At 27.5% G+C, this 27,142-nt stretch overlaps 1 protein-coding gene across 1 annotated transcript in view; it reads left to right on the top strand.

Annotated features, from left to right (window-relative positions):
* The first annotated feature begins 449 nt into the window (after positions 1 to 449).
* Positions 450 to 27,142, top strand: part of LOC129988029 (RNA-binding protein 12-like) — a 34,420-nt gene continuing 7,727 nt past the window's right edge. Inside the window, exon 1 of the mRNA XM_056096110.1 lies at positions 450 to 609. The gene's annotated coding sequence lies outside the window, so the exon portion shown is untranslated. The remainder of the gene's footprint in view (positions 610 to 27,142) is intronic.

The raw sequence follows: 27,142 nt of genomic DNA, 5'->3' as shown, positions 1-27,142 counted from the left end.
TGTAATAAAAAATTAAAAAAGTAAACAATAATAAAAAGACAATATTTTATCATTTTTTTCGAAAACATTTTATTTACATATATTAATAATTAAAATCGCGATTCAAATAACAGTTATCTCAAAAAAGTATTTTAAAATAACAATATCAAAAATATTTGCTATTAAAAAAATCATGGAATGTGCAATGCAAACAATTAAAAATATCACGTGGTTAAGAGTTAATAAAAGAAAGAAGAGTTTTTCTTCTACACTTATAAGCTTGAAAATAATTCCAAATTAATTTTTAAATAAATATCATTTTTAAATATTTATTTCACCTATCCATCAATTAATGTTAAATATATTGAAATAATATTTTACTGAACTTGTAAGCAGCTTCACCAGATTGTTTCGTCAGTTGATATGGCAATAGTGTTTGTTGATCGATATATCGATTTGAACAGCTCATTCTTCGTTCCTGTGTTCCTGACTGGTGAAAGTTCGTTGCTGTGAGATCGTCCTTTAAAACTTTTATCTTAAGAAAACAATGAACTGAAGATTTTTGCATTCTCTGGATTTCACGTATTCAACTTCAGAATTTAAATTGCTGTATTTTTTATGTGACAATAGGTAAATTCTTATTTATTATCATCAGCGTCATTTCGTTAGTACGGGATGCGCCATTTTCTTCCAGTAAAATTTCTTGTAATGCATATGTAGCAGATCAGTTTAAAACTGTTCGCTAACTCTTGACATTTTTCTAGATTTATGCAATCAGTCAATTAATATAAGAAATTCTGCATTTTGATGAATTAGGTTTCGTAAGTGCATGATATTCTAAAAATAACAAGCGTGATGTTTCACCGTATTCGTAAAATTGCACGATCTTAAGAAATTTAAAATGTTTAGTTTGCATTTTGAAATAAAATAGGTAATGTTTTTCTTAAATACATAATTTTTCCACCTATGTAAATGCAATTGTTTATTTATATACGCATTCGTTTTTGCAAAGAATGTTAGGCTTAACAATGAAGTTAGATAAGATTCCTCATGCGGTGCAGTTGATTAGTTAATCCTTACAAGAGGAAGTCACTAATTATACAGATATGCTATTTTAAATTCTAATTCAGCTGGGCGAATTTTTCCTATATGACTCTGATTCTGTAAAGCCATAATATTGATATGTTTTCGTACCACTGCGATCATTGTGCGATAAAAAAAAAAAAAAAAACTATTGTATGAAAAATGCAATTTTAATCAGATTAATAATGAGTGTTATAAATAGAACAAGTTTTTTATAGCATTAATATATTTATACTAGTGATAAAATAGTTGTTTGTAATTAATACTTAAAGTATTACGTACTATAAAGTATTTTATTTAATCTGGTTATTGTCTTGTTAAAATATGGATTTTTAAATTTAGTTAAGATCAATATTTTAAAAATATGTATTAATGTAAATTGTGTAATCTTAGTGAAATAATATTTAGCAGTATAATTTCTTTTTATCCGCATTCTTTTAATGATGAAAGTGCAATAAAAGATGTTTTAAAACGATCCCTTAAGTCTTATTGTACAGATATGTACTGACCAGATATGGAACTAGAAATGAACAGTAAAATAAAATGGCTCTTACATTTACTAGTTAAAATAAAACTACTTAATGGATTAAACAATACACTTGCATTTCAATATTGCAATGAACATGTAAGTGTGCTTTTTAAAGTTATAATTTTTAATGGCCAGCTATGTTACAAATTAAAGGCAGATAACTAATATTTTAAATTTTTTAGTCATTGAGAAATATTTAAAATTTAATAGAAAATGTAAAATTCTAGTTCTTTAGACAGGTTGAAATTGTATTTTTAGTTATTATTTTCCTTAGCAATTCACAAGTTCTTATTGATTGGAGCATTTTTAAAACATGGAATTTATTTTAATTTCTTGTTAAATTAAAATTACATTTTATAAAAAATGATATTTAAGCATCATTAAGGAAAATTAATGCAAGCATTAATTGTAATAAAATTTTTTAGTATGCACTTAACATTATCTTATGTCAATGCATTTCATATATTGAAAATATTTTTTTAATATTTTGTAAGTATCGTCAAATAAATTATACGAGAGCACATTGACTCCAGTTTCCAAATTTTAATTATTATAAAAATTGATTTGCCAAGTTTTTAATAATTAGCCATAAAGCAAAAAAAGAAATTATCATATTAAAAAAATATGAATATTCAGTTATGTTGAAAATCTGGCCATTCTTCTAATTTTCAACTTAACAATTGAAAAATTATTTTGAATTTAATTTGAAATGACAGAATAATTATAATTCTAATGTATGTGGAGAGTGTGCAGCTTAATGAAAAAAGAACTTTAATATGTATTGTTCTTGTGACGAATGTTTCGTTTTTTTTTTTTTTTTAGATTAAAAATTTTCCTGTAAATTTGTAAGAACATTTTTAATCTAAAGAAATCCACCTTGCTTTACATTCATTTTTGTTATTAAACATTTATAAAATTATAAATACATTATTTATAAGAAGCAGAGTTTTGCCTTCTTACTAAGTTTATGATAAGGTACTACTCTTTTTATAACTTCGTTTTAATGTTAAATATTATAAATAGATAGTTAATGTTGAGGCTGCTTTAGGAAAGCTCTAGATTATGATTTGATTAATTAATAAAATGTTGATATGTTATAACTGTAAGCTTATGGTAAATAATAATTCATTCACTGCTTAAGTAATATTATAAAAATATATAACATAGATTAAAGTTATTTAATCCATTTTATATGTAATTTTAATTTACTTTTGCAGATAAGCACTTCATGTAATGTACCTTCTCATGTCAGCATTTAAAATAAAATTACTTTTTCTGCTTGGTTAAAAGCTCTAGATTTTAGCCTTTTACAAAGAAAAAAGTTGTAACTTTACAAATTACTACAATGTTGATTTTTAGAACTTAGAAATTTCAGTAGTCACTTCATTTCTGTAAGCTATTGAATAAAGGCATAACTTTAGAATAGTCAAATAATAATTTCTGGGATAAAATTTTCCCATCTTAAAGTTAGTCTCTCCAAATTAAATTCTTAAGTAATTTTATGCTGTTGGGATAAAATATGCTTAACCTTGTGATTGTTAGATGCAAAGTTGGGAAAAACAAATATTTAATAATATACTTTAAATTAAGAATAATATTTTCAATATTTAAATAAAATTCACCTCAAAATGGAAATGTGTTTAGAAATTTCCAGGATACCCCCCTCCCCCAATCTAAATCTGTACCCATATATTCTGCAGTCCTCCAATTTCAAACGTTCACTATGTAAACATTCTGAAATTTTTAAAGAATTTAAATAAAATGTTGTTACACTTAATATTTTGTTGCAGATACAATTTTGAAGAAAATCTTATCGTAGATAAATGGATTTCGAAAATACAACAGTATTTTTCAAGACTTAAATAATGAGATAGTTACTGCTTGCTAAAATACACCTAGTAATTGACTATTTTTAATCCCAAACTCCTTAACACATGCAAGCCTTTGGCATCTTATTATAAATATGCATCATTTATTAGGTATAGAAGTAATTGCAAAAATGTTCTTTTACTTTTGCTTAAAAATATTCAATCTGATCCTTATTTCTGTCCAATTAATTAATGTTTAGATATAATATGAATGAAGTTAATAATTCTTAAGCAGTCATGATTTCTAATTAAAGGAGATATCAATAAAAATTGATTGTTTATAACAAAAAAGATTTGTTTGTTATAAAATGAAATAAGATTAAAAAAGCCTTATATAAAATAAGTTTTAAATTGGCAGATTTTCTAATTATCATCCACTATATCAGTAATTTCAATTTCACTGACAAATGCAACAATTTGAATTTAGAAGTCTCGTTCCTAAATTCACAATTGTGTGTCACTAAATGCATTTGCCTCTTTAAATTTGTAATATTTGAGTGCAATAAACCATATTTTTGAAGCCGTGCAAAAGGCTTTTTACTTGATTAAAATTTTAAAATAAAATAGACTAGTACAATAATCAAAATTATAAACAATCAACTAATAGAGAAAATATCAGAAAATTGTTGTTTGACTTTGTGGCTTAGCTACTTGTACATAATATAAACTGCCAAAAGGATAAATTTAATATTATATCTAAATTTCACTCATAATTTTTTAATGAGAATTGATATTTTTATTTTTATCTTAAATTTCGGGATGTTTTATTTTCTCATAAAGGCTACTTCAAATTTATAACAAATCTTTATTTGAGTATTAAAAAAAAGTCACTTTTACAGGCAAATGTGACTGAGATTGTGTACAGATCTTGGCACAAAACTTGGGAAGAAAGCATATGCCTGTTTTAACTTTTTTAATTGCACGATTAAAAGGTTTTTAATCTAATATTGCTTTTATAATGTATCTTTAAAGAAGTTATTTTTAATTAAGAAGTATCAAATCTTAATAACCTAATTAATTGGGAATATTTCAGCGTTTCATTTTTACCTATCTCTTCAATTAAAACAAAATATCTTTTTTTTAAAGACTTCTAAGCATTGAATAACACTATATATGTTAAAAGTATTAAGTATATATTTTGAATAAATGTATATAAAAAATTGCAAGTATTACTGCTGCAAAGAAAGCTTTGTTCATTTATGAGAAATTTTCTTTACAATCAATTTATGTCATCAAAAGGAATAACCTTATACTCTTGAGTATTTAAATCTAATGTCATTAAAAAGGTTTTAACACAAAACAATTTTTGTGAAATATTTTCACTTTTTTTTTAACAAAACGATTCAAAATTTATGAGATATATGTTAATGTGTAAAGTTTTTAAAAATTGAAGTCTTAATCTGATAAAAATAATCGATGTAACAGAAATGTAAATTGTAACAAAATTCTAATTTTTATAAATTTTGTAAAACTTATCTGGAAGTTTGTTACTGATTGCATGTTGAACTTATGAAAAGTGTATATATAAAGTAAATACAATACAATTTCTGAAGATTATAGCCATTTCTTTTTGCAACTGTAAATACTTTATTAATTTGAACTTGATCGATCTAATCAATTAGAAATGAGTCCTAAAAGTTATTGTGCCATAATCTAAAATCTACCAATAATCAGACTGCTAAGCAAAAATTTTTAAGAATACCAAGAGTTACACTTCTCATAAATTAAATACAATACAAAAGCTCCAAAAGCCACCTAAATTTTTAAATTGCAGATTAATACAAGTAAATAATTTATTAAATAATTGTACAGTATATTATAGGAATTAGCAAATTCAGCAGTGGATTTTTTTTTTATATTTTGTCCCAACAGTTTTTCATCTCTTAGTATTAAAATTAATTGTTAGAATTTTCTGTAGTATAAATTGTATAATTTGTCTTAATTTTTCTTATAATGACATTTTTGTTTATCTTGCTCTTTTTAGTTCATTGAAGAAAAAATATCCAAGAAATTTTAATTTCACTATTTAAGTAGTGATTTTGGTCACTTCTAAAAGTGATCTTTATTCAGTTCTAATAAAAGTGAAGTTAGTTGAATCAAGATTAATTCAAAAATAAGGTAAAATATTTTTAATTATTTTAAGTTTTAAGTAGTGCTTTTTTCAGTAGTGTTTTAAGTTTCTGGTTTATTTTTATTAAGTTTTTTTTATTGTCTTATCAATTTAGTAATTTGTTGTAGAACGTAGAATTTACTTTCCCTTACATTATTTTTTTACTTTTTAATTTCAAATTAAAAATTTAATGTTATTAATATTATGGAATCATGAAAATATTTCTTAAATACACATCCAGATATGTGTTGCTACTAAAATAATTCATAAACTGTCAATTTAGTTTTGAAAATGTTAAAATATTGTATTTAAAAAAACAATTTCAAAATTCCTTAAAATTTCAAGAAATAAAATTCCATTTTTATATACATGAATCAAAGAAAATGTAAGTGCATATTAAAGAATTTTTGTTTCAAATATAAAATGCATGAGCAAATGTTAACCTTATGGTGTTTTAGTGTAATTACATAATTTCAGTACATATAGTATTTGTTAATGAAATTATTGGTGGAGACTAAGAAATATTCCAGGAATATATGAGGTCTTAAAGTCAAAATTCACCATGAACAATTTTCGTATTGATATAGCAATTATTGAGGTAGATTGGATAATTTCACTGTTTAATAAGTGGACAATGCTAAGTGATTTGATAACTAACAGTACCAAATGATTACATATTGCAAATGATGTTTTACAGCAGAATAAATTGTTGGGTTCAATGAAAAGTAAAAATTAGGAATTTTAATATTGATAAAAAAGCAGCACATGCAGATAAAATTTATTAAATATATTTTCAATTTAATTTAAAATTAGTTTAGTAATATATGTTTTGGGGATCTTAATTTCAAAATACTGTCATGAACTGCTGTCTAAAAATTGGCTTTTATAAGAATATTCAAATAGAAATTATTTAAATTGCATATTATTGTGTGAGGAGTTAATGAATCTTAGTCCTACTGTTTTTCTTTAATAATTAATATTATTCTAGTAAGTAATGAAAAGAAAAGGGAATAATGTAGATCCAAAATTTTGTGAAGGAATTGCATTTCTCAGACTGGAATTTATAAATATTGTCCACATTATTATCCTGTATAAACTATTACTGAAGAAAATATAATTCGCTAAGAAAACAAAAACTACTGAAAAATTAGTATAAAATTTTTTTTCCTTTAGCAGAATGATTAAATTTATGATCTTAAGACGCTAATTAAGGAATATATATTTGTGCTACGCACTTCATGTTAACCTTTCTGAAGGGAGGTTCATACACTTCAAAGAACCATTATAGGTTCTTAAATATTTTTCTGCAAAATAATTTCCTCTAGATGCAAACTCAATATTATTCTACACTCTTATTAAGAAAGTAAGGAGGAAGCACAAACTACTCTACTACTACAATATTTTAAGTTGCTGCACTTAGTTTTATTTGAATGTGTGTAATTTTTCAATTGATTGAATTTTTACATTTTGTTTCAAAACAATTATTCATTTCCATATAACACATATGGAAAATTTTATCAGCAATAGTATATAAGGAAAATTACACATATTAGGCTCTGCTGGACTACTGTAAAGATAATTTTTTAAGGATTCTATCTTCAAATTATTCTGTTCAGATAATATATCTGTCTTGCTGCTCAGCAGCCTGTTACTATTTCTAATGTGAACTTAACTGATAAAGCTGAATTGAATATTAGTTGCTAAAAATACTCTTCATACAGATTATTGTTCAGGAGTAGCATAGTTGTTACTATGCAAAGACTGTTCCATGCATCAAGGATCCAGCTCTCGTATTATTTTGGCAAAATTTATATTAAATAATCCTAAGATATTCTTCAAAAAAATTCTCAATTTTTGGCAGAATTAGAACAAATATTTTATCTGTTTGGCTGAATCATTTTTGTTTTACATCTTCTGACTTCTATAGATGCTACTACAATGTTTTTCTTCAGTCTTTAAAATTCCTCCAGAATAGAATATAAATGTGAAATTCTGAAGTGTGCTGTGGTTTTTAAGAATTTATCTGTATGTTTTCTAAGGTATAAAATATTTATTGAGTTGTAATTTTTCTCATTTAATTTTTAAAAAGAAAATTGAACAACTAAGTAAAATGCTATTTTCGTAACTTCACATTTTTGTGATGTTAATAAAAACTTAAAATACACCTATATAATTTCTCTAACTAGTTTCCTATGGGATTAAATGTATTTTTTAACCCTTAAAGAAACCACAAAAAAGCCAGAGCATTAAAAAGATAAATATAATATCACAAAGTCAAATTCGGAAGTACAACAAAAAATAATAGCTGGACCAAAACCATGTTTAAAAATTTCAGAAAAGTTGGGAAAATGTTAAAATGATTTAAAATAAGCTTATGGTGATACTTTCACTACCTAAGAGACAATTAATTGTAATTTTTTTTATAAATAAATTATTAATTGTTTAAATTGAATTCAAAGGTACATCTGATATTTAATAGATAATTTTCATTAAATATTAATATAATATAGGACAATTCAAAAGAGTTAGGTATATAAGGGTAGATCAGATAAACCAACACAAATTTCTGCCTGTATAGATACATACAGGTAGAAATGTTTGCACTGAAATACATTGATAGGTTAAAAGTAAATTGGGTGATTGTGTCAGGAAAATAAGAGGAGTGCTGCAGTTATACAGAGGAAGGATAATCCATTTTTTAGCATGTAGTTTTGTATCTTGAAAAGGCTTCAGAACAGATGTGCTTCATTATTAATTGTCTTTACTGAAAAAATTTTGGAATTGACTTGATTTATATCACAAGAGTCAGAAACATAATCTGTAACTTAGTGGTCAGTGTTAGTCTAATAGATATATAGTAGATGTATTACATACTACACTGTAAAAATGAACGATATAAGTTTTACTTTATTATTGCACACTATCTTAAAATTTTTTCGATATTCAAAAATAAGTTCCATCAACTTTTTTGCACCAATTTAAATTTGAAGTTACACTGTAACAATTACAATGTCAAAAAAAAGTAAAGGAAACCCTTAAAAAGGCAAATTTTCATTATTTTTGAAACCCATTTGCAAATGTTGTTACATGGTATATATTTTTAAATATACTTAAATAATTGTTTTAATTTACATAAAATATAGTTCTAGCTTACTGTTCATTAAATTCACCATATATAAGTTTTGAGAATAAAGTTAATTAACTAAAGGAAGGGTTTAGGGAGCTTGGAAAAATATTTTGTAGCACGTGACTTAGGATTGAAAATTAAATATTTTGGACTGTCAAAGTAGAGAGTTTTTTTATTAGTGGTTGAAGAAGTACAAGCTAGAAGATGAAAACAATCTGGAGCATATTACTATCTAATAGTTACATTAGAAAGAAATATTGGGTACATAGAAATCTTGTTAATTGTATAACACATACATATGATTACATACAGTGTGTATTTTAAATTGTTAAACAGATTTATAAAGTGGGATTATGTTTGTAATAAGGATAAGTTTTATCAATTCTAACTAATCGTTGAGTTATTTTAACGAAACATATGTTAATACATTGATGTCAAATTTTTTTTAAAGAAGGTATGCATCGTATTGTGATCTTCTGATAAGAATAGGTTGTAGTGAATGTTTAATTTGTTAATTTGAAAATCATTCTTAAAGCTACAGCTAGATGTTTTTAAAAATCAAGCATAAAGGAATTTGGAATGAAAAAGAAAAAACTTCAAGTGAAAATTTGCAATTAATGAAATATATACGTTATCAGGATAAATTAATTTTAAAGTATTGAAGTCTTCTAAACAACAAGGAAAAACCAAGCTGTGCTGGAAGATACTGGTTATGGAAATGTTAAAAATGTTTAGCAACTATTCTACTATACCATGCTTCAGATGCAACAATGACATGTGAAACATCTAAAAAATATATTATAATTAAAATGTTTTGGTGTGAAAATGCAAAATTTATCATTTATTTTATTTAGTTAAATCCATTTAATTATAAATATCACTTATAATGGGCAAATGTTCAGATATTTAAAAAAAAAAGGGAAAAAAGTATTGGAACGAAGAATAGCTTTTTGAGAAAACTTAAATATTTATGTTAATTTAACAGAATTTTTCATCTGCAGGCATAAAAAGAAAAAAACTTCCCAATGCAATTTATCTTTGAGAGCATATTTGACATTTAAAAACATAAACACATTGTGTTCCTGAAATTAATAGTATACAAAATAAAAATGCAGAAGTTTCTTAAGACCATAAGAAAAAAGGCCTTTTTATTGCTTGTTGCTGACTACACTGAAGAATCCCAAATTTCTTTGATCTGCATTACAAATATTCCGAATTCAGCAAGAAATTGTATTAAATTCATTATGTTCAAAGTATATGGAAATTAAGAAATAACAGGCATACATATAATGAATAAAAAGAAGTATTGTATTATCAAGATGGACAACACATGCAATCTTGAATACAACCATGAAGTGAGAGACCATGAACGAAATAGAAAAATTACCTTTCCTATGTGAAAATTTTTAATCTTAATATTATTAAAATACATTTTGAATTATTAATAATATAATAACAGCTCTTCAATAAGAGAAGCATTTTTCAGTTAGCAGTGTCTAACAATGACTTCTTAATTATAAAATTAATTAGCCTTATGTTAGTGAAACTATTAAAATTGTTTACTACCTTCTAGCACAGTAGCCTATAATTAACTGTTGATCTTAGTCAAAAATAAATATTGCATTCTACATTATATTATAGGCTACTGTATTAAGTACATTTAAATAGCATCAACATTAAAAATAACAAAATTGATTTTTGTTCTAAAATGCCTTTGATGCTAGATATATTCTAAGGAGGCGGGAGAGCTTAAATGTGAGGCATATGATTCTCTTCTATATTGTAATTAAAATTGAAGAACTTCAGTTAGTTCAGAGTTACTTAAAGTGTCAAAAATAAATTCTAATTTCTAATAGATGTTTTTTAAAATTTTAACACTGACAAAAAGCATGCAAATGAAATGTTTTGATAGGTGGGTTTGAATTTCATAATATTGTTTTGATTGAAACCAAAGTAAATTATAAAAAAAAAAAAACTGAGAATAAAAAGCATGTACAGAAATGAAATTGCTATCATTATAGAGAATTTTTTTGAATTTTAAGATAATACAAAATGAGAAGTTTTGAAACATGTGAATATCAATTTGCATATGCAAAATATAAAGATTATAAATAATATAATCTGGCAAAGTAAAGTTTATTTTCTTGTTCAATTAAACTTTGACACTTGTTTCTAACATGTTTTACATATTCTATCTTCCGACTAAAATATAGTTCTCGACTCATGCCCAGAACTTAAAATCTTGCACCTCCATTAATGAATACTCATATAGCTTCGTATTGTATGCATTTGACTGTTGTAATAAGAGCAATTTCTGTGCCATGTACATTAGCATTTTATATATATAATTTCCACATAGAGCAACATTACTTAGATTTCTATTGTTGCATTATTGCCCAAGCACTTATTAACTATCAATGGTAATCTGTTGAATTGTATGTTATCTTTTTGTTAAATATCGTTAGGGATAGAGACCTTTGAATAGTGAATTTAACAGGAAAATTCAGTATGAAAACGTCCTAATGTCAAATAAAAATTGTTATTGAATTTAAAAAGGAATTGGAAGAATTTCTACTATAAAAGAATTTTCATGTTGTGATAGTTTATAAGATAATGCAATTTTGCATGCAGAATTATTCATTAATGGCAATTAAACTGTGCTCTAGATTGATAACAGTTTAGTGCATGATACTCTATTACCTTTAAGTAAATTTTCCTATTATTACACCTTTTCTTCAAAGCTGAACATATTTGAAGTTTATGGTAGAGAAATAATAAGGAAAGCTCCTAGCACCCCATAAAAGCTTGTTACTTGTAGATTTTCATGAAACTAATTTCATTTATATTTTTGTTATAAAATGTGTTGTATTCCAACATGGGAATTAGTGCAAAATTTATTGAATAGCAAATGGAAATGCAAAAATACAACTCGGAAGCTAATTAACATTGCAGTTTATCCTAATATTCACCCCACTAATTCAGAAATGACAATTAGAGTATTTTATTCTGAAGTGAACACTCAGTCGAGAAAGCAAATTGAACAACTCCTTAAGTAATAAGTTCATTGAATTTGTCGAATATTCTGTTACGAGATAAAAACGACAACTCTTTATCTAGATATTTTCTGTCGCTTGTTTAAAAAAAAAAGGGGGGGGGGAGGTATTGGATCGGGAGCGATGCATTCGGGAATTTTTAGAAATTGAATGAGTTTCTTATGTTTTTAAATAGTTTACAATAGCGGATATTTTTTTTATGCAATGTATAAAATAAATGAATTTCATTCTTATTAATTTACCATAGAGTGAATAATTTGATTATCAAAAGATTAAAAAGCGGACATAACATATAGAATAATATAAAAACTTTCATTGGAGACTTTGTCCCTTAAAATAAATTCATTTCAACCTAGATTTCAAATGTAATCTTAAACTTCAAATAATACTGTTTTGAGTATGGTTTTGCATTCCTTTTATACTCTAACCACAATCCTGTCTCAGACGATAGAAGATTCAATTTTTTGTAAAGAAAACTCATTGTTAAAGGATATTAATTTTAAGTGTTGTAATAGTGAAAACACTAGAGATACTTCTTTCCAGATACACGAGTTGTTAAATATAAGTGAATTAGATTTGGAAAAGCAGTTGACATGTAGTACAATTTCTCATAACTGACATTAAACGCTATCTTATATCGCAAGAGAGATTTTAAATATATATTTCTAGAAATAATCTGTAGACGCTATATGTGGAAATAGCTTCGTGCGAATCCCTTGGTGGTATTTATCAATTTTTTCTGCCAAAATTAAACAAAGAATTAATTAGCTGCACTTATAACCTTATATTTAATAAAATAATTTAAAAATCATCACGAAACATTACCAAATGAAAATTACGCGTTTCGTAGTGTGATGGCATATAGTTTCGAATGACTGCTTGTCTACATAATCGATGAAATTTCAAAGAATTTCTATGCACACCTAAAACCTTTTTATCATCTAACAGATGAATGTCACTTGACAGATTTTATGAAATCTATGAACCGTGGTTTACACATGTGTCTGCTGTCATCTTACTCTATTCTCTTTTTCCTTTCCTAGTGCGTCTTTGATACTTCACCGGCATATAAAACAATGGTAACGGGAATACTTTCTACATTTCTTGCTTTTTTTCACCCTCTCTCTCTTATCTATTTGATGGACAATTTGACAAAACCATGAAAAATTCATTATTTTGATATTGCCAGTCATGAAAGATTTTATTATACACATTTTCATATGCAAAATATATTATTTAGATTCTAACTTTTTCCCTCGCCTAAATCAAATTCTTTAATGGGGTTAATCATCCGAGATTTGTTGCTTAAATGCGAATCTTAAACGTGTTAGTGTAAGAATTGCAGAATTTTAACAAATAAAAAATTACGAAGAATTAATTAAAAGTCCCTTTATACTAAAATATTGATTGAGATACTTGGATATGAATTTGCAGTGGCATTGCGCTATGTGAAAGGTCAAAAATATTGATTTCGCCATTTTACTGATATCTGTTCATGGTCGAAAATGTATGTCAACATATTCAATTATTATACGAAAAAAAAATGATTCAAATGCAAGTTTAATCAACCGAAAATGTAAATATTTCTGTTTCAGGAATGTTTCCGCTACAAAGCAGGAAGAAAAGAGTTAATTACACAATTTAATACTTCATTGATATGCCCATCTTCATACTGCTTTTATTATTACAGTGCTATTTAGAATAACAAATAATACGAGTTGGGAATATAGCACTCTGATGTTCAGCGGATTCCTGAATTACCAGCCTACCGATTTGATAATGGCATTAATTAAATTGACAAGACCAGTTCGTTCAATAACTTTTTTAATCGATTGTGTCAGGGAGTAATTTTAATACTTTTTAAAGTGAAAATGGCGAATATAAATAGTACAGATAACAGCAGTTGTTAGAAAATATAGAACAAAAGAAAAAGGAAAATTTATTTTGGATTTCAAGATGAGAATGTATAGTTATAATATATTAACTCATTAAAAATATTTGCAATCAAAAGATAATGTTTATAACTGATTGTAACACAAATTTTCTGTTGAGTTCTACATCAGAAGTAAATCAAAAATAAATTACATTTCTATGTGTATGCTGTGCTCTATTGGCTAATTTACCCTAAATATTGAAAATGTTATTATTTCCAGTTACAGAAAACTTCTGAAATTTGTATTGAACACTTTTGAAAGTATTTTATTGAGAAATAGAAAACGATATTTATATACAGACGTAATTTGAAGTAGATATTTCATACTTGATGGAATCAATTGGGAATAATTACTTGACACCAATCGATGCATGCTGATCTGATGCATATTTAGTGCACCATCACAATTAAGTTAAGGAATTCATTGCGCATCTAACAAAAAAAAAAAAAAATGACGCCATAACACAGTTCAAGACAACTAGCAATTGGATGACTTGTTATTTTATGTGACTAGCGCCTCGTAAATTTATTCCATTAATCATATTAATTCATATCATCCTTGTAAATTTCTAAAACATGAAATTGACAACAAACAGAAAACAATTGGGAATATTTTACGAAATACGGAAAACTTGATTCATAAACATTACAAATGCTATAAAATAATTTATGTATCTTTTTATTTAAATGCAACGGGACTACAGTGAAATCACTTGATCGATATTTCCAAAGATCATTTGAGTTGGTTTATTGTATAAGAATCGGTTGTTAATCATCTATCTGCATCAATAATAAAATATTAAAAAAAATTAAGTTGAAATTTTAGATTTTTTTCACGATAACTTCCAAAATTATCGCACAAAAATAAATTTTACACCGTTTCAAAATTAATTTTATAGTTAAAAAATTATCTTTTTAATGATATCGATTAAATAGTGTGACTTTTTGCCAATTTTTTAATTTTTTTTGGTCCGATTTCCGATTATTAATTGCATTGTGACCTTGAAACCATTTCCATTGTTCAAATATTTAATCCGCCATTTTCTTCTTCTATTGTTGAAAACTTAAAAAGAACGTGTAGTTTATATCACAAATCAAGGTGAGATTGCAATATCGCAAAATTTAGAAAATGTCTAAACCCCACATTTATTTACATTCTTTATTAGCACTCTTGATATCACGGGATTAGACTCCATTATTAGGCAGGCTCTTGTATACAATAAACAGAACCAATGTACAACAATTAAAGTAATGCAGCTTGAATATCTGATAATTTGTGGGAATCATAGACATGAAATATGCCTTACCTGACATATAAACAATATCCCCGGCAAACTAGCTGATCGCCTATGACGGCTAGTATCAAAAGAATAACTGAATTAAAATTTTATGAATACTTGCAGTACTTACGATCACTGAAATTCTAAGCATAATTTCTCTTATGGTAGGTACACGATTACAGGTTTTTGATATTATGAATTGCTCATCATTTAACATATAATTTGGATGATAAAATGACTTTTGGAAATGCTTGCATAAATGCAAACGATTTCTGTAGTTGACGAAATTCAGTGTGCTCGTGAATAAAATTTGAATGATTCTGTATTAAGTGCTTCATCAGCAGCAAATTCATTTTTGGAATTGGAACGTAATATTATTAACAAGATGGAAAATCAGTTGAGTTCTTATCACTAATTTATATATATAATTTTAAGATTGTACTATAATAAGTCTTTTTTTCTTCTGCCTCTCCAATTGTGAATTATCTGGTTTTTCTACTAGTAAAAAATTTGAATTTGGAAAGTGATTGTTGAGCATTAAAACATATATCAAAGTAATTTTAAGTTATCGAACTTCGCATAGAACTAAAGTGCAAGTGTCTAACATTAACTTAAAGCATTTAATTATTCTTGTTGATATTATTTATGCAATCTCTGGATTTCAATTGTATCATTTTAATTCAAAATATTATTTAGAACTGTGAACAGCTAATATTGGAGATAAAGTTACTTGTATACACAACTCAATAGTTTTCCTCCTTATCTCTCAATCTTTATTTAATCACAGTCAGCTGAATGACTGAAAATTTTTTCATGAGAGATATAAATGTTCTTCCACTTTTCTTTTTCTTCATTTTAATATCAACTCTAATTTAAAAATCAAAGATCTGCATAAATTCAGAATTTCGTATCAATTGCTCTAAGGTTACATTTCATAGGTATAAACTAATTCAAGAAAAATTCTTTCTGATCGTGTAGCAAAATCTGATATAATGGTTTTAAAGTTTTCTCTTAAGACTAATCATAATTTAATCCCTAGTGGTATTAAACAAAAACTAACAGAAAAATATTTACAATATGCTTGATTTTAACTGTCAAAAGAATATGACATTGATTGGTTTAAAAAAATCCTTCAAATCTAGTATTAACTACAATTTCAAACGCATACTAATAAGTTTTTCTAAATTGCTTCGAATATGCGACTTGGCATAGAAATCTCTGGACCTTTCAGCTTTTCTAGTTTTCTATATATTTCCATGTCGAGAGCATTGTCATTTTTAAATCATTTTTATTCAATATTAGCACCTATCGCAATAAACTGTACTCATCTCAAATATTCATAATCAGGCCTAGAACAAACTTTCGGAACAGATATGTCAGTGGCCAAACCATTCTTTGATACATATTGCTAAGTGTATTGTTGCATTATGTTGCTGGAATATCCAATTTGTTTCAATAGTATATGGTGAACAAGACAAAGAGTTTATTCTCTACAGTTTAATTGATATTCTTAAGCTTTTTGACCTCGATTTAGAAAGGCCTTAGATGTTTTGCAACCTATGACGTTCAACAAGTTCAGATCATCATGAGAACTTCACCAAAATTTTGATTAAATATTTTTCGTCTACTATCGTTGTCTTGAATTATCTGAGCAATCTAAATTAAAGTTTTATTTTCATCTGACCAGCTGACTGACTTCTGCTTCTATTTCATGGTCAACAATTATTAACGAACACATAATTCGAAAGCTCAAAATTACCCATAGGGATTTCATAAATCGACATAATAAAATTTTTAGTAAAAGGAGTACATAAAATAAACCATCGGTTATAATATTCATTTTCAGACAACCATCTCCCTACCCTTGTCTTTAAAGGTGGCAAGTCTTTAAGACAATGTTTCACAACTTCCAGTGGTCTTATTGCAATTTTGGTTTGGGTTTTTCCTGTAACTCAGAAGACTAAAATGTTAGCAGCCTGTCATTCTATGAGAATCGAGCCTCAAATTTCAAAATGATATTCTATCGTTGGGCACTTTTTGTGAAGAATATTGAAAATGATATGCTCTAATGGCAACATAGTTCTTTTTAATGCAAATTGATCTGAATAATCTAGAATTTATAATTTTGTCCAGATTTCATGTAATGCTAAAACGTGAGATTTACTTATTAACGATCATTTTAAATTTTATAAAATAGCTATAGTAAATTCAGAATTAAAAATTGTCATTTACACTTGAAGCTATTTAAATCATGAGTAAACAAAATAAAAATTTCTTAAATTTATAATTTTGACCAATGATATATGATTGATCGCTTCGATGACAAATCATCCATTACAAAACTACAACACAATTATCAAATATTTTTTGTCTTTAGAATAAATGACTGTGTTAAAGGTGACTTTAAAAAAAAGTTATAAAATAATTACTATTTTTAATATTTATATTAAAAAAGTTGTAAAAACATATATGAAACCGAAATATATTAGTTAAGTGGCAAAAATGTTTTAAATGTAGGGGGGGGGGTTATATAAGAGTTTTTGGCAAGTATAAGAAGTATAAAACAAAAGAAATTTTTAATTTAGAAATTTCTCAAATGATTTGTCTAAAATTTTGCTGATAGCTTAAGAAATATTATACTTGCTTTACAAAATAATAATAAAAAAAAATTAGCTGAATTTCTACTCACTCTTTAAATATTTGATAAATGACAAAAAAATTTTCGCATTGTGAGGTATTAAAATGACTAGAATTTTTCTAAGTGAATAGATTACTTATTCTCTCTTTCAGAAATTGCAGAACATATGAAATTTTTGTCAAATTTGAACAAAAATATGCATTGTAGTTTAATTTATGAGGTTCTTCTTTAATAAATTCTAATAAAGATTAGAATTTGAGAAAATAGCATTTAAAGGTATAAAATGGCTATAAAACATATTTAAATGCAAATATAAGAAGCAGTGTAATATCCCCTCCCCCAATAAAAAATGGAAACAAAAGACTTGGAAAAACAAAATGCAACGAATATTTTAATGTGAATTGTTGAAACTTTAAAAACATTTCGCAAAAAAATTGACTTTTCAACGCACTTATCTGAAGTACCTGCATTAATTTTGGCCATGAAACAATATAATAATTAACCTTTAACTGAATTGAAGCAAAAATCTGTATTACAAAAATACAAATTTTTAAAAAGGAATTGAGTCAATTTTCCATTGCAAATAATAGATATCAATTCATGCACGCCAGTGCGGAGACGGAATGATTTCTTTTAAACGTGTTTGTGAAAGAAACAACTCCTTAATGAAATATTTTTCTTAAGTTCTTTTATTAACACCATTCATTAAAAAGAATGTACATTAATTTATTTTTGTAGAGTCTTTAATTATGAGTCTTGAACACGGTATGTTCATAGAGTACAATTAAATATTTTTTCCATAAAATATTGTTTAAAAGATTTCCGAGGGGTTATTGATGAAAAGGCCGTCAGGTTTGAAAGCGAAATACTGATCAAAAAGAAGGGGGGGGGGGTCATAGGTAATTATGCATGAGCATATCTATGTTATTTTTCCGCTGTTGATTAACCATTTGTAAGGCTTTCACAGCATTACCACAGATCAAGGCAGCTATTTTTAAAAAAACCCACATAATTATTTTAATCCTGAAAGAACTTCAAAACATTTATGAAATAATTTGCATTAAAAAAAATCAGGTTTGCACAAACTATTTATCTTCTCTGAAATATTGGTTCTGACTGCTTAATACAAAATCGAATTTGCTCGTCTATTTAACAGAAAGGAAATGCTACTTTACTGAATTGAATAGATAATCAATGTATTTAGAAAATGACAATATTCAATTTAAAAAAAAAGGTTGTTACAGTAATTTTTCAATATAAAAATACTTAGTAACCTACACTATTTATTTTTGCGATTTATAAAAATATGTAAAATTTAAATTAGTGGAGAAATATATACTTGAGAAACTACTTTCGGGGATCTCTCAAAATTACTTTTAAACCAAGATATTAATCATCATTATCATAATAATAATGGTGCCATTCTCATATAATTTTTTCTATCATTCAGTGACTGAAAAAATATCGAATATCTAGATATTTTATATTTAAATACCAAAGGTCGCTTTAACCTGTTAACTGGGTATGACGAAATATTTCAATGCAAAACGAATTGAGTATAGGTTAATTATCCGGTTAACAGATTAAGTATTGAAATTATTGTAACTCCTAACTTTTAGCGTAATCCTTGTACCTTATTTCTGGATTCAATACTTGCAATGATTTGCGAGTAAATTTAACTTATTGTAGAATAATCTAGAAAAAAAATTAACCGTTAAATATTTAAGCCAAGTATTCAAAAGAATTATTTTTTCAGATGACTAATTACTGATAATGTTTTAAATGCCCTTATATTCAAGCATTGATAAAGCAAGCTGCTTTTCCGCTTAAATATTCAAAATTATATTTAAATATAATATATGAAAGAACTTCAATAGTAATCAATTAGTTTAAAGCCTTTGCTCTTTCTATTCAACTGGCAAACTTTTAACTCGCTTGTTTATTTCCATATAAGTATGAATGCGTAAGAGGAGGAAAGGGGGGGGGGGGAGTGGATAGAAACATTGTGAAATTTAATTAAGTATTTAAAAATTCTTACTTTTTATTACGCGAAGAAATATAATTAATGTAATTATTTTCCTTTGAAATAAAGACCTGCATTGCAAAAAAAAAAAAAAAAAAAAAAAAAATCAATTTTAAAAAAAAAAGTTTATTACGTAGGGAGGAATGTGCAACTGTAAAAAAAACTTTTTATGGGAATAGTTCAAAGAAATCTTTGTTCACATTATCTATTTTGCAATCTAAATTATATTAGTCGATTTGTAAAATTTTCTTAAATTGTCTTTTATTTCCATTTACCTTGATATTTCTTTGCCGAGCATAATTCTTAAATAAAATTAATATGCGTTATTTAATTTTCCCATCTGGGGAATTGATATTTTTTGTGATAAGAATAAATGAAGTAACGAACATTTTTATGAAAGGAATCAAATGCATAATTTGTATTTTTTAATCGTAAATTTACTGGACCAAATACAATGCCCTTAAAAACCGCATTCAAACCTTGAAGTTTTATTACATCAACAAGTAATAGTACATAGAAGGTACTTACTCGAATAAGTAAAGGCACTTGTATAAATTAGAGTGAGAAATTTCGTGATTCTAATAGCAGCAATTTTCTTTTTTTTTTATATGCATCAATACATGTAAAAAAGGATTCAATGAAATGTCACAAACAATTATTTGGCAATTGATAATTTACGTTTTGCAGTGGAATCCCTTATGAACATTCAAGATGTTAAGTACATAAGTACTAAGTACTTATCTCGTGGAATTCTTTAGAAATACTGTGACAGGTGTTAACCTGAACTTAAACAAAACCTATTAACCTGAACAATACACCTTGTAAATGCGACGCCTATATCAGTGAAATTTCAATGAACAGTTGGTAAGGATAAATAAATAGTATTGCAACCTTCTATACAAACTCTTCGCATTTCTTTGTTAGAAATATTTGAAGCATAATGCTTTATATTATGATTTTACCAAAGAGTTGAAAGGTAATGCGTCCGAATATCAATTTACATCGTTAACGACGTTTTTAATCCCATCACTTCTACACAGTTTTTGTTCAACTATTCGAAAAAAAGCTATCTTTCGTTTTTTCTGAAAGAAAATTCCATTGGTATGATATCCAGTTCATATGAGGAAATTCAATGGACAGTTTGTTCGTTCTAATCGTAAGGTGAAATTTCTTGAAGCCCTCATGCCATTATAACAATATGCAGATTATCCTGCTGCAAGTATGATTTTAAACATTGTTGCTATAATTTTTGGTGAATTTATTGTAAAATACACATTCTTTTAAATAATAATGTGTTACTTAACAGAATCAAATGGATTCAAATATCTTTGAAAAACTCTTTACGCAATTACTTTCTTGGCACAATTTGTAATTCAGTTATATACATATATATTGCATTCTTAATATAATACTTTTGTAAATAAGCTGGAAAATTCGCACTTTTACCACATTTCGAATGTTTTTAGTTGTCAGGCAAAAGGTTTCAAGATAAGTTTGATGTTGGATCGGATAACCATCACCAGGAATTCACGCGATGCTTCTCAACGCCAATGACAGAAAGAGGTCATTGATAACTAATTAAAATTGAACCCTTTATAGGGTATAAATCCGGGGCATTGACAAATAAAAAATTTGTGTTACATCATGAAAAAATTTTAATGTTACATCATTAAATTGAAGTAAATACAGGGTGTCTATAAATGATGGACCCGATTTTAAAAAATCATATTTTCAAAAGTTCTCGACGGAATAAAATAATTAATACTTAAAAATAACGAGAAAAGCACGAAGTTTTTTTTTGTTACCAACAGATAGTTTTTTTAACCTTATAAATGTTCGGTATGGGACCCTTTTGTCACACGGCATACGTCCAATCGATAATCTAGTTCATTCCACACATTTTGTAACATGTTTCTGGTAATGTTTTGTAATGTTGCAGAAATGCGTTGTTTCAATTCTGGGAGTGTTGGCTGTACGAAAACACGGTCTTTCACGTAACCCCATAGAAAGAAATCGCATGGGGTTAGGTCAGGAGATCTTGGTGGCCATGTTAATAACGTTAAATCATCGTCACCCGCACGGCCTATCCATCTTTGTGGAAGCACATTGTTTAAGTAACTACGAACCGTCAAAGATCAATGAGGAGGTGCTCCATCTTGTTGGAAGATAAAATCGGGACTGTCCTCAAGCAGTTGCGGAAATAACCAAATTTCCAGCATGTCGAGATAATTGTCACCTGTGACAGTTTTTTCATCGAAGAAAAAAGGCCCATAAATTTTTTCACATGACATTGCACAGAAAACGTTTACTTTGGGTGAATCTCTTATAAACTGTTGAAATTGATGAGGATTTTCACTTCCCCACACTCTCACATTGTGACGATTAACATGTCCTGATAAATGGAATGTCAATTCATCCGAAAATACCAATTTTTTGGCAAAATTTGGATTTTGTAATTCCATTAGCATGCGTTCACAAAAGTCTAACCGACACACTTTATCATTCTCTGTTATTTGTTGCAACAACTGTAAACGATACGGTTTAAACTGTAATTTTGTACGCAAAACTTTCCATACCGATTGATGTGGCATTCCTAATTCTCGGCCGGCAACTCTCGTCGACTTCCGCGGGCTGCGAACAAAACTCTCCCTCACCTTCTCCACTGCGTCGTTCGTAAGGCTTGGCCGGCCGCTGCTTTTCTTTTTGCACAAGCAACCTGTTTCTTTAAACTGCTTGTATCATCGCAAAATGCTTTTGTTAGTTGGTGATTCTTTACCGTATTGAATTCTAAAAGCAGGTTGAACAGTAGTAGTCGAAAAAACCCTTGCGTACTCCAACACACAAAAACTCTTCTCACTCAATGTCGCCATTTTGGGCTTCTTACTCTCAGCGATCGTAAATGTGCTGTCATCTGTTAGTAACAAAAAAAACTTCGTGCTTTTCTCTTTATTTTTACGCATTAATTATTTTATTCCGTCGAGAACTTTTGAAAATATGATTTTTTAAAATCGGGTCCATCATTTATAGACACCCTGTATTAAAATATCATAAGTTCGTTGATTTGTCATTTAATTTATGAAATAAGAGGTGGTAAATATGCCTACCAGAAATCGTTCAGGGGAAACTGAAAGTTGTAAGCATATTTACCATTGAGCGTTAAGGGTGAAAAATATCCAATGTTCAATGGTAAATATACTTACCACTTAATTTTAGGTAATTTAAACCAATTTTATACAGTTTTTTAATTATAAATCATAGAATTGTTTGGAATCCAAATTCAGTAATGTCTTGCATGAAAGTTTAAACTTATTTTGCATTTGTTAGGCTGGCTAAGTGGATTGTTACGTTGCATAAAAATAGAACTGTTGCAATCTAATGCAATTTCGTTAGTAACATTCTAGCCATGTTTTGCGTTAAGAAATAGACTAAAATGTCTTAAATTATAGTATTCAAACAATAAATATATCAAAAATAAAGTCAAAATATGTATTCCTAAATTAAATAAATTCAATAACAAATAATGATTAAAATACATATCTCAGATATAAGGAACACAATACAATTGTGTTGCATTTCTAAAACTTTTACAGAAGTTGAAATTTAATGCCAAACGTTAGAACTTAATGTCTCTACAAAAACCCTTACGTCATGAACGGGCAGTGATAAGCGTATTTACCACTTATGAATATAAATGATATTTAAATATAGATTTAATGTATTTCTGAGCTACTTCGAATTTTCAGCTTCTGATTACCCTATTTATCATTTAACAATACTTTTTGAGCCCTAATATAAAATATTTTGCAGGTGATAAGAATATATACCAGAGAACTATAAGGGGTTAATGTAATCAAAATGAAACTTTTCCTCAGAAAAAAAAAGTTGACTCTGTTTTCTCATTAACATTTTTAATTTTCGTAATAAAGCAGATGAACATTAAGTAACTAAAGTTAAGATTAAAATTTTAAGAGGCGGTAAAACCCGAAAGTAAATTGCATTTATGCTTGATTTTAAATGATCAAAAGAAAAAAAAAATTGTAAATTTAAAAAATATTTGAAATTTTTACATTTCAACACATACTTACAGAATAATAAATACATATTTAATATCAAATCTTTGGGTGGTATAAAAGTCATTGATTGCCAGATTATTAATAAACTCTTAATGTAAATTTACTGGACGTACTATTCTGAAACGTTGCTTGCAGGCGCAATATAATTCATTATAAAATGCACATTCATTTAAATAATTTCGTTTTATTTTGACTAATGAAATAAAACGAAATACAAATAAATGCTATTTTGTGCATAATTGCAAATTTTTTATAAATTCTTAATTTTTTTTTTTTTTTTAATAAATGTATAGGAGAATTATGATTATATTAAGTCTTGAGTAATGCAAGAATGAATGTTCGCTAAATTAATGATCCATTTTACGGTTTGCTAAATTTATGTTCCAAGCAGAAAGAAACTAATACTGCTGTTCATTTTCGGATTCTAAAAACACTGCGCACTTTTGCACATGCGTTCAGGATGTGCATTAATCAAAATAGGGATGAGGGGAAAGATGAAAGAAAATGCTTACTTGGGACAGTAAGGTGAACTCGGATTGTACTTGAATTTAGCAGGCATAAAAACTGCAGGCAACTCGTAATATTGTCAGAAAAAGATATTAATTCACAATAAAATACTTTTTTATTTACTGTGAGGAGGCATGAACATTAAATTAGGATGAATAAGTGGAAAATTTCCGTTCAATTCATTTTTTTTTTTACAAAATAATATATATATATAATTAGGTTTGAACACTTTAATTTGTTATTGAATTTTTTGATAACCTTTTGAGATTGACAAGATCTCAGTCACATTTAATGATATATAAAATAAGTTTTTTTGTCAGCTGTCAAAATTTTTTACTATTTGAATTAGCCATCTAAGCAATGAATACGCAGTTTTGACTTACAATAAAGTAGTGCTATCAGAAACGTGAAAATTTTCACATACACTTAGAGAAGGGAAGGAAATAGAAAATCACGCTGTTTTCTGAAGAATGATGTTCTATTCTAATTTAATTAATCTCGAACTAATTTAATTTGATTCTTCATTTTATTTAATGGCAAATTTAAAGTTAAAATAGCGCTTTTATTTGCATGAAAGACTAGTGATACAGATTTGAAATCACGCGAATAATGACTTTTCTTGCATTGCTGAGAATAAATCTTTTTGCATTTATGATGAGAGTTTTCTAAATAGCAGGATATTTTGGAAATATCTGAAAAGAAATTACTTAACCTTGAAACTTTAATTAGACATCATATAAAATTATTACATTGACCTGGAAAAGAACTTCTTAAAAAAAATTTAGCAGTAAAACATAATATTTCTAAAAATTGTTTGAGCCATGAATTTTCTTTTGATAGCCAAAACAAATAAATATATATAATAAAATTAAATTTTAAATGCAAGAAGGAGGTGTATAAAGCCCAATTTGCAAAAATGGTCAATAGCATTTTGGAAAAACGAATTATTCGTTCGGGATCGTAAACAGATTGAGAAGAACTAAGAATTATTTTCATTAAACATCAAAAAGATGTAATGTGATTTAAAATAGATACATTACATACAACCATTAATCAAATATTTTTACACATCATTGAGGCGTAGAATAAACTAATTCTTTTAATTTTAAACTAGATGTAACAGCAGCTATCTATGAAATCAGTTCCACGATGACATAATGCGTGTAAATATATATTTTTTATTATATGAAGCTCTCGATTTCATCCAGTGTTTGACTTGTCTTATATTATTTTATAACTGAAGTGTTTAATTTTTGAAATAGTACTTTGCTAGTTAAGAAAAAAAAAAAAAGAATTACAAGAATTAATTTTGTAAAATTAAAAGAATAAAAAGTATGTAATTTTTAATCGCTATTATTTCATTTTAAATTCAATTTCGAATATTTTAGATCGTAATAATAATGCGATGATTTAATGATTTGAAATGTTTACTTCTAAGATGACATTGTAATCTATGCATAGCATAAAATGAAGTCTCTTGAAAGCGTCTATATGTTTGAAAGATAAAAATTCGAGAAGTACTTAACTGATATTGGTGATATTTATACCATTTTGTAGGGCATTTATTAGGAAAGATTTACTGGAGAAAGTTTTAGCATATTGAAGTTTTATCTAAATAAGGAAAAGGAGTTTTATAATTTCGATTTTAATTATTTTCCTACAACAATTAGCTTTTGCGTAAAATAGCAGTATCTGTGCTTTGCATTTATCCGCGCATGTGCGAAAACCTCAAACTGCAAATAGCAAGAGCTGTGGTATGCCTGTTCGATACATTTCTTTGTTTACATCTGATTTTAAACCGATTCAAAACTCACGTTTTGTGGTATTCGCGAATTTTGATTATTGTTAACCCGACAAAAGCTAAGAACAATGATTGTGGAGCATACGCCGGAGAACACACCTTTATTCCTTCAAAACTCATTAAGCCCAAGTTTTTATATTTGATGCTCATGTCATATCGGGTGGAGGCTAGACTTAAGTTTTCCTCTTGAATTCCTTAAGTTTTCCTCATTGAAATTTTCGGCAAAAGGCCGCATGTCTTCTACCTTTAATCTATCTCATTCCCACCGAAGCCATTTCTTTAGAGAATCCAAACTTTTATGTCGTTTAGTGCTAGCTTTAGACGTCAAAATGGACCACACACTATAATCATGATATTGAGATTCGGTGAGTATTGTACCTATTCTCCAGATGATATCTGGTCCAGAAAATGCGTCTTGCACTACTCTTCTGCCTTTTTAGCCTTTTGAACTCGTGTTGAATCTTGTTGAAATTCCCACTTTACATTGCCGAAGTACGTTTTGGCCCACGGAAATACAACAGCTACTAGAATGTTCCGTTGGTACTCTTTTTGATTTATTTTAACGCCCACAAAAACCAGAGATGTTTTGTCACTTGCGCAAATTCCGCCCCAGACCATGACCGACTTTGGATTTTTGCGATGTTCAATAACTGCCGAATTGCTTGGAGCGTCTACGGACTAGTTCCTATAGTTCTAGGAGTTATAAGCTTTTGGACGGTAAAGAACTTCTCATTAGTGAAAAGGAATCTCTCTCAGTGCTGACTTGCGGCCCGTCTCAAAAGTTTTTGGCATCTTTGGAGCTACACAAGTTTGTTTTCTTCAGTCAGAAGCTAAACTTTTTGGAACTTGTAAGGTTCAGTCCAAGCTCTGTTTTTGCCATTCGCCGCATTAATCGGTCACTTATTCCCATTTCACGAGCGATTTTTCTCGTGGAAACCCACGGATTTCGTTAAACTCGCCTTTTGATGGCCTGACGATTATTGGAAGTATTCACCATATCTTGTCATGGACTTCCTGGACGTGGACCATCATTGCCAAGGTCTTTGAAACGACAGATGTGCCTCGGCAAACAGTGTCTGATGCAATTATGCAAACGAAAGACTCGTTTTCCTTGTTTAAACAATTCTAAAATTGCAGA

The sequence above is a fragment of the Argiope bruennichi genome, chromosome 10 (genome assembly GCF_947563725.1).
Source record: "Argiope bruennichi chromosome 10, qqArgBrue1.1, whole genome shotgun sequence".
NCBI classification, from domain to species: Eukaryota; Metazoa; Arthropoda; class Arachnida; order Araneae; family Araneidae; genus Argiope; species Argiope bruennichi.
The sequence above is the reverse complement of the archived record's forward strand: the minus strand, read 5'-3'. Positions and strand labels throughout refer to the sequence as shown.